General features: G+C 41.8%; 1 non-coding gene across 1 annotated transcript; it reads left to right on the forward strand.

Moving 5' to 3' along the window:
* The first annotated feature begins 7,217 nt into the window (after positions 1–7,217).
* LOC148561999 (small nucleolar RNA R71) lies at positions 7,218–7,321 on the forward strand. Its single transcript, XR_015886612.1, has one exon. It is a non-coding gene; the product is annotated as a small nucleolar RNA R71 (small nucleolar RNA).
* The last annotated feature ends 5,179 nt before the right edge of the window (positions 7,322–12,500 follow it).

A 12,500-nucleotide genomic window follows, 5' to 3' on the forward strand; every position in this document is an offset into this window, starting at 1 on the left:
GTGTTTCTTGGGCTTTGAGGCCTCTCCCTGCTTTCCTTTTGCCTTGGGTTTATGATCCATAATTTTGATGAGGCTGTTGATCCAAAATCTGTAACATTCATTGAGCCAACTTAGTGATAATCAAATAATGACACATGACTCAATAAATTGAAATTTCAGACTCATCAATCCTTCAGGCCCAATCCCATAAACCATGATATTCAATTGGGTTTCATACCAGAGTAAGTTTAAGTTAATGTTTGTGCTCAAATACTAACTTAAACCGCAATATTGTTGGCCCAGAAACCTTTTCCAAGAGTGGCGTTTAAGTTGCAGTTTAAGCTTAAACTGTAGCTTAAACGCCAGACACTTCCAGTGATGCCTTTTGTGGAAGCACGTTTAAGCTTCAGTTTAAGGTTAAACTGAAGCTTAAACGTGGAAATGGAAGAAGGCAGCCCTGGAGGGTAACTTAGTCGAACACGTTTAAGCTTCAGTTTAAGGTTAAACTGAAGCTTAAACGTGGAGATAGAAAAGGCAGCCCTGGAGGTCGAACACGTTTAAGCTCCAGTTTAAGGTTAAACTGGAGCTTAAACGTGGAAATGGAAGAAGGCATCCTGGAGGTCGAACACGTTTAAGCTCCAGTTTAAGGTTAAACTGGAGCTTAAACGTGGAAGCTGAGAAAGGTGGCCCTGGAAGTGTCGAACACGTTTAAGCTCCAGTTTAAGGTTAAACTGGAGCTTAAACGTGGAAATGGAGAAAGCAACCCTGGAGGAGAAAACTTGGTCGAACACGTTTAAGCTCCAGTTTAAGGTCAAACTGGAGCTTAAACGTGGAAATGGCTCCCTGGTGCACTTCCCATTTCTGGCGTTTAACCTCCAGTTTAAGGTTAAACTGGAGGTTAAACGTGGAAATGCTTCCTGATTGGCATTCTCATTCTGGCGTTTAACCTCCAGTTTAAGGTTAAACTGGAGGTTAAACGTGGAATGCTTCTTTGGTGAGACTTTCATTCTGGCGTTTAACCTCCAGTTTAAGGTTAAACTGGAGGTTAAACTTCAGTTTCAGCATTTCTTAGCCTTCATGATTCTGGCGTTTAAGCTCCAGTTTAGGCTTAAACTGGAACTTAAACTCCACATGTGATATTCAAGCTTCCTTTATTGATTTTGTTGCTTCCTTGCCTAGCCTCTTCTTCCCTGAAATCATCCAAACAATTGCATCAAAGTCTTGCAAAATTTCATGAGAAATCTTCCATTCATAGCATTCAAGTAATATAACTAAAACTCATGGAATTTGCATCAAAATCATATTGTTTGGATGGTTCATTGCTTTGTTATTCTTTTAACCATTCTTGGTTACTTTAAGCTCAAGAAAATGCATAAAACCACTAAAACTAACAGAAAAATACTAGTGAAACTAGCCTAAGATGCCTTGGCATCACAACACCAAACTTAATACTTGCTTGTCCCTAAGCAAGTCCTGAGTTATTTGAGAAGAAAGTATGAAACAGAAAGCAATTACATTGGCTATATTAGCAAGCATTTGAAGTTCATCAGAAGGGTTTTATGCAGAAAGTTGCAGCATCACTTTTTCATTCTTATCAGGTAAGATTATCACTTTTTCATTGCATCCATCAAACACTGCTATGGCCTCTTGTTATTCTTATGTCCTTGGCACTTTTCTCTTCTTTGTTTTTCTTTTCTTTTTCTTAGAGCTCCTTTGCTCCTTGCTTGCTTGGTGTCATGTGTTGCACAAGCCTTTGGCATTTTCTTTTTCTTATCAGTGCACTACACATATCCACTTCAGGCATTTTAGTTCACATTTCTTCTTGAGACATTGGTGCCCAGCACCTCTTTGTGTGACTAAATGTTTTGTATTTAGGTTGCTCTTGATAATGGACTTTTGGTTGATAATCCCGGGTTAGTTAACCCAAGTTACCAAGTGTTGAAACACTCCTCAGAACCTATTCATCCAAGCATATCCTTAATACATAAACACCACAGGCATTTGTCTCAGAAGTTCAAACCATTGGTGCCTAGCTTATTTTCTCAATTTTCTTGCTTTTTGGTTACCCTTTTTCAGTGGCTTTTTCTTCTTCTTTTTCTTTCTTTTTCATGGCCAAAGACATTTATTCATCAAGATCCATAGATAGTTTTCAATTTCTACACAAAAAATGATAATTCTACACTCTAATTCCAGTGATCTGACTAAACAATCAAGCATGCATACCACCACTTAATTCTACTTGATTTGTCACTAATTTAGCCAAGTTACTTTTGTTCAAACTTTTCTTTTATTTTTGGAAACAGAACAAGCATGGCAAGCACTTGTTTAAGAAGGTGAAGTTATATCCAAACATCTAAGCATTCACTTTATTCAAAGCAATAACAGACACTCATACTAAAAAAAAAAAACTCCACATAAAACTTAAATGACTTATGATGAAAGAAAGCTCATAAAGACAATTCACCAATTATCATTTGATTATTAAGGAACGAGACCACCTCTTATTTATTGCTTGGTTCTTCTTAATTCTTGGGATCCTGCTTCTTCTTGCTTCCTGCCTCTTTTTGACCACTTGTGCTTCCTTTGTCTTTTCTTATGAGCTTTTTCCAGAATCCAGCCTTTTTCATTGTTTCTTCCACTCCTTTTTCAAGGATCATTGCCTTGTTTATTTCTCCTTCTTTCCTCCCTTTGAAATACTCATCAAAAGCTGGGAATGCTGGGTCCATCTTGTGTAGATGTTCCCCTATGTAGTTAAGCTTGATTTGCGAACTGATGTTGTAATCAGCTTGGACTGAGTATCTTGCATTCTGTAAAGTGGTGGCTTCCTTGATTGCCAAGACATTGGCATCTTGGTGTTGGCATATGTGGCTGAAGGATTCCTGTAAGTGTAAATTCTGTTCCCTTTGCAGATCTAAGAATCTTGATTCAAAGTTCCTTTGCATATCCATCATTTTTAGGTGAAAGTCCTCTTGTCTCTCCTGAGACCTCATGTATTGTTGAGACATTCCTTCCATGATTTCCTGCATTCTGCTCATATCCATGGGGTCTCTGGGAATTCGTTGTCTTCTTTTTGGGATTGCTTGCTCTTCTTGCTCTTCTTCTCTGTCTTCTCCTTCCTGTCCTTCTTGTTCTGCTTCTTGCTCTGCTTCCACTTGTTGCCCTTCTTCATTTCTTCTTCTTGTATGTCTTGGAGCAGTTGGGCCAAGAGTCATTCTGTACGCAGTTATGGCCAATCCAGGATATAGCCAATTAGGTCTTTCATCTTCAAGTGGTACTTGGGCATCGATGCATAGTCTAATGATGGTGCTAGGGAAGTGGAGCCAGGATTCAGGGTCACTTTTCTCACTAAACTCTTGTATCTGTTCAGCAATGAGTTTATGAACTTTGATCTCCCCTCCCACCATAATGCAATGAAGCAAGATGGCTCTTTTAGGGACTATTTCTGAAGAGTTTGCAGTGGGTAGGATGGATCTCCTAACTATTGCATACCACCCTTTAGCTTCAGGTGTTAGGTCTCCCCTTCTCAAGACTCTTGGAGCCCCTCTTGTTTTTCTCACCCATTCAGCTCTGATGGCACAAAGATCTTCAGCAATAGCCGTGTAGTCAGGTTCTCCTATCATCCTTTCCTCATAACTTGCTTGGCTGAAATGTATGTTTTTCAGGCCAAGAGTTTTCATGATTGCCTTGGGGCTGAAGTCAACTTCCACCCCTCTCACATAGCTTTTGTATGTGGGTTTCTTGGTTGAGTCTTCCCTCACTGCATTTGCATAGAACTCCTTCACCAAGTTGATGTTGATTTTAGTGATTGGCTTAGTTAGGAGCTCCCACTTCCTCTTTTTGATCTTCTCCCAAACACCTGGGAACTCATCCTTTTCAAGGTCAAAGGGAACCTCAGCTAGTACCCTTTTAGGTCTCATCCATTCGGCTTGAATCTCATGGAATACTGATTTGTATCTCCTTGCATCGAATTCCCTGTTCTCCTCCATTGGTTGCTTGTCTTTTCTTCTTTTGTGGCTAGATGAAGCTGCCATTGGTTCTTTAGTTTTGGGCTAAGTGACAAGCTAAAGTTGACAAGGTGAAGCAAGAAGTGTTGTTGGAAATGTGGGGAGGTTGTTTTCGGCAAGAGATAGTTTATGCTATGATGAAGAAAATGTGCATGAAGGAGATTTGGTGGTGTTGAACTCGTTCCCCAAGTGGTTCTTTATAGGGCCCTTAAGTGAAAAATGGACGGCTAGGGTGGTTTGTAAAGGGTGGCTTGATGGTAAATATATGAATTAGGGAGAAGGACGAATTGCTTTTCATTTTCTTGGAAGTATTCTGGGTGCATTAGGTTGTACATGTAGCAATCTTTTCTTGCAGAACTTCCTTTTCCCATGTGTTAGCTTCAAAGACTTGTGAACTTTCTTTTTGACCAAGCACCGTACCTCTCTTTGTCTTTTTCCTCCATTTTTGTCTTTTCTTTTGTACCTGCACAAACAAACAAGTTTGCTATCATTTTTCGGTCCATGTGAATGATGAATAGTACTTGCACATGTAAATCAATGATTGACTCCATGAGCTTATAGCCGTGACTTTTGTATGTATGCACACTTATTATTGGACACCAAACTTAGTGTTTGGTAAAGTCTCCTGATGACATGAAATCCATATTGGTTGTCCTTAATGAATGTGCATAATTCTAATAAATCATAGTCACTTTGGCTCTTTGATTCTAAACAAAGTTACTACCCTAAGTAATTGAAACCAAAGTATTAAAACATGCGAATGGTCTACTTGGCATGAATTTCGAAATCCAGAGGAACTTCTTGCTTTTCATGAACCGTGTTCAAAGAGGAACACCAAACTTAATGTTTGGCTGTGCTCTTTGCATGAAAAATTGAATGCATTTTGAATAAAGTTTGGGGTGCCCTCAGGCACACCAAACTTAGAGACAAATTGTATTTTATATGCAATGTTTAGTGCACTCTTTCAGCAGTTGTCCTGAGGATTCAAGTTCATGCATAAGAAACCATGCTTTATTAGATGCAAAACAACACAAAAAAGAGTAAGGATATTAAAAACATGGGTTGCCTCCCATGAAGCGCTTCTTTAACGTCACTAGCTTGACGGTTGTCCCTTGTTAGGGTGGATTGTAGTGCTTGACGTCTTCTCCTCTCACTATGCAAATGTCTCCACTTGATTCCTTCATGACCTCTAAATGTTCCATAGAAAGAACTTTCCTGATTGTGAACACTTGAGGGAGCTGGGAAGGAATGGTTTTGAGGCCAGGTGGGATTGGCAGATAATGACTTGATATCACTTTATCTCCCAGAGAAAAACCTTCAGTGGGAATTTTCTTGTTTCTCCACCCTTTTGGCAATTTCCCTATCATTCTTCCCTTTCTCTTGAGGATTTCTTCATTGACCCTTATGCTAGGAGGATCCTTCTGATCTGTTTCCATTGATTTTTTTGGCTTTAACTCTTGCAACTCCTGTTTGCCTTCCAAAGACTGTTTTAGAGTTTCAGCTGCTGGATTACTTTCCTCCAAACACAGATGACTACTATCATCCTTAGGCTTTTCAGGTTCTGGTTCAGGCTCAGATGCAGGTTTGAAAACTTTGAAAATGAGCTGTTCATCATGTATTCTCAGAATTAGCTCTCCTTGTTCTACATCTATGAGCGCTCTAGTAGTGGCTAGAAAAGGTCTTCCCAGAATGATAGGGTGTAGGTAGCTTTCCTCCATGTCCAAAATGACAAAGCCTGTGGGGAAGTAATAATCTCCCACTTTCACCAGCACATTCTCAACCACCCCTTCAGCTTGCTTCTGAGTTTTGTCGGCCAGTTGTATGATTACATCAGTGGATCTCACCTCATTCAGTTGTAGCCTCTTCATAAGAGTTAGAGGCATCACATTTATGCTAGCTCCTAGATCACAGAATCCTCTGTCAATTTTTGTTTCTCCTATGATGCAAGGAATATGAAAACTTCCTGGGTCTGTTTTCTTAGAGACTGTGTCCTTTTTGATGAGGGCACTGCATTCTTTGTTCATTGTTACCGTTTGTCCTCCCTTCAAAACTCTTTTCTTGCTCAACAATTCCTTTAAATACTTGATGTGTGTAGGAATTTGATGGAGAATCTCAAGAAAGGGAATATTGATATGGAGAGACTTAAATGTCTCTAAAAACCTTGAATAGGTTTTCCCTTTTTCACCTTCTCCTAACCTCTGAGGAAATGGTGCTTTTGGTTGGTATGTTTCCATCGTGCCTTTTTGCAGTTCCTTGGCTTGCTCAGTTTCACTTTCCTGCTTAGCTTCCTCCACACCTTCCTTCAAGATTTCTGGCTCCTGTTCTGAGGATCTGATTCCTTCTTCTTCTGAGACTTCTTTCAATATGGTGATGGCTTTGCATTCTTCCCATCTCACTCTCTTTTGTTCCCCTTTAGGATTCTTTTCTGTGTCACTAGGGAACACTGCAGTTGATTTGGGGGCCTGTTGAGATAGCTCTCCTACTTGAGACTCCATCCTCTTGAGTTTTTCACCCTGGTTTCTTAAGGTAGCTCTCACATCATCCCTGAAGCTTTTCAATTCGGTTATGTCTTGACTCATGGTTGCCATCATTCCTTCTATCCGGTTTAATTGATCTTGAAATTGTTGGTTCGGATTAGGTTGGGTAGGTTGACTGTTTTGGCCATGATATGATGGTTGGGAGTAAGTGTTTTGTGTGGCTTGGTATGATCTTTGGTTGGAGTTTTGGTATGTGGAATTGTTATGTTGGTTGTGGTTGTAAGGTTTGTGGTTTTGTGGTTGGGTTTGTTGGTTCCCCCACCCAAAGTTTGGGTGATTTTTCCATCCTGGGTTGTAAGTGTTGGAATGTGGATCATATGATTGCCTTTGTTGGTTTCCCACATAGTTGGCCTCTTCCCATTCACCTCCTTCAATGCTTACTTCCTCTTGATCTTGTGTGTGTATTGCAGCCACTTGCTTTGTTTCTAAATGCCTGGTAAGCTCTGCTAGTTGCTTGGCAAACACCTTGTTTTGGGCTAGAATTGTATCAACATGGTTCAGCTCCATGACTCCCTTAGTGTTGTGCCTCTCTGATGCATAGTAGTACTCATTCTCAGCCACTGTCTCAATCACTTCAATGGCTTCTTCCACAGTCTTTTTCCTGTTCAATGAACCTCCTGATGAATGGTCTACAGCCTTCCTTGATTCATAAGAGAGTCCATCATAGAAAATATGCAATTGCACCCAATCATGGAACATGTCTGGTGGGCATTTCCTTGTCAAATCCTTGAATCTCTCCCATGCCTCGTAGAGAGTTTCACCATCTTGTTGTCTAAACGTCTGAACCTCAGATCGAAGCCTATTGACCTTTTGTGGGGGGTAGAAACGTGCCAGGAACTTGCTTTCCACCTCATCCCAGGTTGTTAGGCTCCCCCTTGGGAATGATTCCAGCCACTTAGCTGCCTTGTCCCTAAGTGAAAATGGGAACAAAAGCAGTTTATATGCATCTTCCTGGACTCCATTGGACTTCACAGTGTCACAAATTCTCAGGAATTTTGTGAGATGTTGGTTTGGGTCTTCATTAGCACTTCCACCAAATGAACAATGATTCTCCACAAGTGATATTAGCTGTGGTTTGAGCTCAAAATTGTGAGCCTGAATGGGTGGTTTCTGGATGCTGCTACCACAATTCCCAGAGGTTGGGTTTATGTATGAACTAAGAACCCTCCTCTCAGGAATGGCATTGTTTCCATCAGCTCTCTCATGGTTGTGAACTTCTCTATCCATGTTGAGATCTAAAGCTTCCTCAAAATTGTCCTCAGATTCTCCTTCAGATTCCTCTTCTCCCAGTACTCTCTTCCCTCTTGCTTCCCTTCTCAGTCTATGAAGGGTCCTCTCTGGTTCGGTATATGGAGGAGTTGATGTCTCTCCTCTCCTACCTGTCATACAAGAACACAGCACAGGCAACAAACAAGTGAAATACTCTTGGTTAATGGAAGAGTATGGTTAGAGCAGTTGAGGAATTAATTCAAACAGTTAGTGAGTCAGTGAGTTAGTTGCTTGAATTTAAAGGCATAAAGAAAAAAAAACATGTAACAGAGTGCAGAAATTAAAATTCACAAGTAACTTGTACTGAATTAATCAAAACAAAAAAAATGCTCAATCTAGTTAACTTCCAATTTGAGAATTGTCAATCGAAAACCAATCCCTGGCAACGGCGCCATAAACTTGATGCGCATAAACTAGTTATGCTACGATTTAGGAAATTGCACGATGGGCAAAATTCCTTCCGGCAAGTGCACCGGTTATCGTCAAGTAAAAACTCACAATAGAGTGAGGTCGAATCCCACAAGGATTGGTTGAGTGAGCAATTCGGATTAGAAGTGTGTTCTAGTTGAGCGGAATCAAGATTTAGATGAGAATTGCGGAATGTAAAATTGGCGGGAAAAGTAAATGACAAGAAATTTAAATGGCGGAATCTTAAATTGCATGAAGTAAAGAGCAGAAGCTAGATTGCTGAAATTAAAAAGGGAATGGGGGTGATTGCATGAATGTAATTGCAGAATGTAAAGAGAAAGTGGAAATCAGAAATGGGGAATTCATTGGGTTATAGGAGATATTGAGATCTCCGAATCAAAACATGTTTATCTCTTCCTCAAGCAATGCGTTCATTGAATTTTGCTTGGCAATCTTATATGATTGGATCCCAATCCCTTGGCTCACCAATTCTCTCTAAAAACGAACAAATTCCCAATCCCTTGGTTTAAATGTTCATAAGAAGAGATGATGCTCGATCACTGATTATACCACACAGTTTCATGAACCACAATTTGGTAGGATTACATGTCACAATATCCATCCAAACCCCAATCCAATTCACTGTGAGAAAGCTTCTCTAGCATGAATCCTCCATTCCTTTCCCAAGGTTCCGAAGGATTCCAATTATGGGTAGTTTCTTTCCCAAGACAACTACCCAATGGAATTAGATCGAGAAGCTTTCTAACAAAATTCAAGAGAAAAGATTGAAGAAGAAGATAAACTATTATTGATTCATTGAATTACAATAGAGCTCCCTAACCCAATGAAGGGGGTTTAGTGAGTCATAGCTCTGAATTCAATTACAAAGATATGAAAACTAGCTAAAAGTGAAAGTAAAGGTCCCTTCCTAACTTAAATTCTATCCTATTTATACACTTTCTATATTGAGCTTCTGTTGTGTTTCTTGGGCTTTGAGGCCTCTCCCTGCTTTCCTTTTGCCTTGGGTTTATGATCCATAATTTTGATGAGGCTGTTGATCCAAAATCTGTAACATTCATTGAGCCAACTTAGTGATAATCAAATAATGACACATGACTCAATAAATTGAAATTTCAGACTCATCAATCCTTCAGGCCCAATCCCATAAACCATGATATTCAATTGGGTTTCATACCAGAGTAAGTTTAAGTTAATGTTTGTGCTCAAATACTAACTTAAACCGCAATATTGTTGGCCCAGAAACCTTTTCCAAGAGTGGCGTTTAAGTTGCAGTTTAAGCTTAAACTGTAGCTTAAACGCCAGACACTTCCAGTGATGCCTTTTGTGGAAGCACGTTTAAGCTTCAGTTTAAGGTTAAACTGAAGCTTAAACGTGGAAATGGAAGAAGGCAGCCCTGGAGGGTAACTTAGTCGAACACGTTTAAGCTTCAGTTTAAGGTTAAACTAAAGCTTAAACGTGGAGATAGAAAAGGCAGCCCTGGAGGTCGAACACGTTTAAGCTCCAGTTTAAGGTTAAACTGGAGCTTAAACGTGGAAATGGAAGAAGGCATCCTGGAGGTCGAACACGTTTAAGCTCCAGTTTAAGGTTAAACTGGAGCTTAAACGTGGAAGCTGAGAAAGGTGGCCCTGGAAGTGTCGAACACGTTTAAGCTCCAGTTTAAGGTTAAACTGGAGCTTAAACGTGGAAATGGAGAAAGCAACCCTGGAGGAGAAAACTTGGTCGAACACGTTTAAGCTCCAGTTTAAGGTCAAACTGGAGCTTAAACGTGGAAATGGCTCCCTGGTGCACTTCCCATTTCTGGCGTTTAACCTCCAGTTTAAGGTTAAACTGGAGGTTAAACGTGGAAATGCTTCCTGATTGGCATTCTCATTCTGGCGTTTAACCTCCAGTTTAAGGTTAAACTGGAGGTTAAACGTGGAATGCTTCTTTGGTGAGACTTTCATTCTGGCATTTAACCTCCAGTTTAAGGTTAAACTGGAGGTTAAACTTCAGTTTCAGCATTTCTTAGCCTTCATGATTCTGGCGTTTAAGCTCCAGTTTAGGCTTAAACTAGAACTTAAACTCCACATGTGATATTCAAGCTTCCTTTATTGATTTTGTTGCTTCCTTGCCTAGCCTCTTCTTCCCTGAAATCATCCAAACAATTGCATCAAAGTCTTGCAAAATTTCATGAGAAATCTTCCATTCATAGCATTCAAGTAATATAACTAAAACTCATGGAATTTGCATCAAAATCATATTGTTTGGATGGTTCATTGCTTTGTTATTCTTTTAACCATTCTTGGTTACTTTAAGCTCAAGAAAATGCATAAAACCACTAAAACTAACAGAAAAATACTAGTGAAACTAGCCTAAGATGCCTTGGCATCAAAAGTGCTGGGACGAGCACGTCGCGTTGCCCCCTGCCCACGACACCCGCTGCCGCACGCATATCCATCATCCGCGTCGTGCGCCACAGTAGGCCTGGCCAAGCGTCGGGCTGCGCAAGCCGCGTTGCCCCTCGCGGGGGCGCACAGGCCGCCCGCCGTTCCCACGTCGTGCTCGGACTTGGGATGATCCCCCTAGTCCTGGGCCGAGCACAAGGTGTTGCCCCGAGCGTGTGCCCAAGGCACAACTCCACCACGCCATGCTCCCTAGGTGGTGCCTAGGTGGGCCGTGCACGGACGTGTTTCCCTTCTTGTTGGTCCTTCGGTGATCGGGGTTCGCAGCAGCCAGACGCCCGTGCTCGACCTTGGACCCGGGGCGGGGGACCCCGGCGGCACACCACAACCACAACGTGCTTGCTAGTGTGCCTAGGGGATGGCAAGGCAACGTGCATCTTGCTGGCATTGCGCCCAGCAAGCCTTTGGGCAACTCGAGTTTCAGCAGCACGACACCCCTCCCCCCTATAATAGGCTGCCGAGCCATTACCAAAGTGCCACGGGTAGACATCCTTTTCCGTGAGGAGACATACTAAAGGAAAGTGCTCTAGAGGTCGAATTTTGACGCCTTTTTTTGCAACAACCTCTAGAAAAATAAGATCTTTCCATCCTCCAAATTTGGTGAATTTACACCATGTGGATTTTTTTTGATGATTTTTTTACCGCCCGGAATGCCGGAAATTCAAAAAAAAATGAAAAACGGAGCAAACCTGCAATTTTTGACCTGGATTTTTTTGTGCAGCCTTCACATAATATTACCAAGGCTCCCTCAAAATTTCACGAAAAATGCACGAGCCAATTCTGAGATATGAAAATTTGGCTCCTCCGTTGCAACGCTCCGAGCCATCGTTGCAACGGCGGGTGCCTCCGTGGGGGGCGGGGGAGCCCGGCGGCACACCACAACCACAACGTGCTTGCTAGTGTGCCTAGAGGATGGCAAGGCAACGTGCATCTTGCTGGCATTGCGCCCAGCAAGCCTTTGGGCAACTCGAGTTTCAGCAGCATGACACCCCTCCCCCCTATAATAGGCTGCCGAGCCATTACCAAAGTGCCACGGGTAGACGTCCTTTTCCGTGAGGAGACATACTCAAGGAAAGTGCTCTAGAGGTCGAATTTTGACGCCGATTTTTGCAACAACCTCTAGAAAAATAAGATCTTTCCATCCCCCAAATTTGGTGAATTTACACCGTGCCGATTTTTTTACCGCCCGGAAAGCCGGAAATTCAAAAAAAATGAAAAACGGAGCAAACGTGCGATTTTTGACCTGGATTTTTTTGTGCAGCCTTCACATAATATTACCAAGGTTCCCTCAAAATTTTAGAAAAAATGCACGAGCCAATTATGAGATATGAAAATTTGGCTCCTTCGTTGCAACGCTCCGAGCCATCGTTGCAATGGCGGGTGCCTCCGTGGGGGGCGGGGGAGCCCGGCGGCACACCACAACCACAACGTGCTTGCTAGTGTGCCTAGGGGATGGTAAGGCAACGTGCATCTTGCTGGCATTGCGCCCAGCAAGCCTTTGGGCAACTCGAGTTTCAGCAGCATGATACCCCTCCCCCCTATAATAGGCTGCCGAGCCATTACCAAAGTGCCACGGGTAGACGTCCTTTTCCGTGAGGAGACATACTCAAGGAAAGTGCTCTAGAGGTCGAATTTTGACGCCGTTTTTTGCAACAACCTCTAGAAAAATAAGATCTTTCCATCCCCCAAATTTGGTGAATTTACACCGTGCCGATTTTTTTGCCGATTTGTTTACCGCCCGGAAAGCGGGAAATTCAAAAAAAATGAAAAACGGAGAAAACGTGCGATTTTTGACCTGGATTTTTTTGTGCAGCCTTCACATAATATTACCAAGGTTCCCT

Source organism: Arachis ipaensis, chromosome B6 (assembly GCF_059453495.1).
Source record: "Arachis ipaensis isolate K30076 ecotype BB chromosome B6, ASM5945349v1, whole genome shotgun sequence".
Classification (NCBI taxonomy): Eukaryota; Viridiplantae; Streptophyta; class Magnoliopsida; order Fabales; family Fabaceae; genus Arachis; species Arachis ipaensis.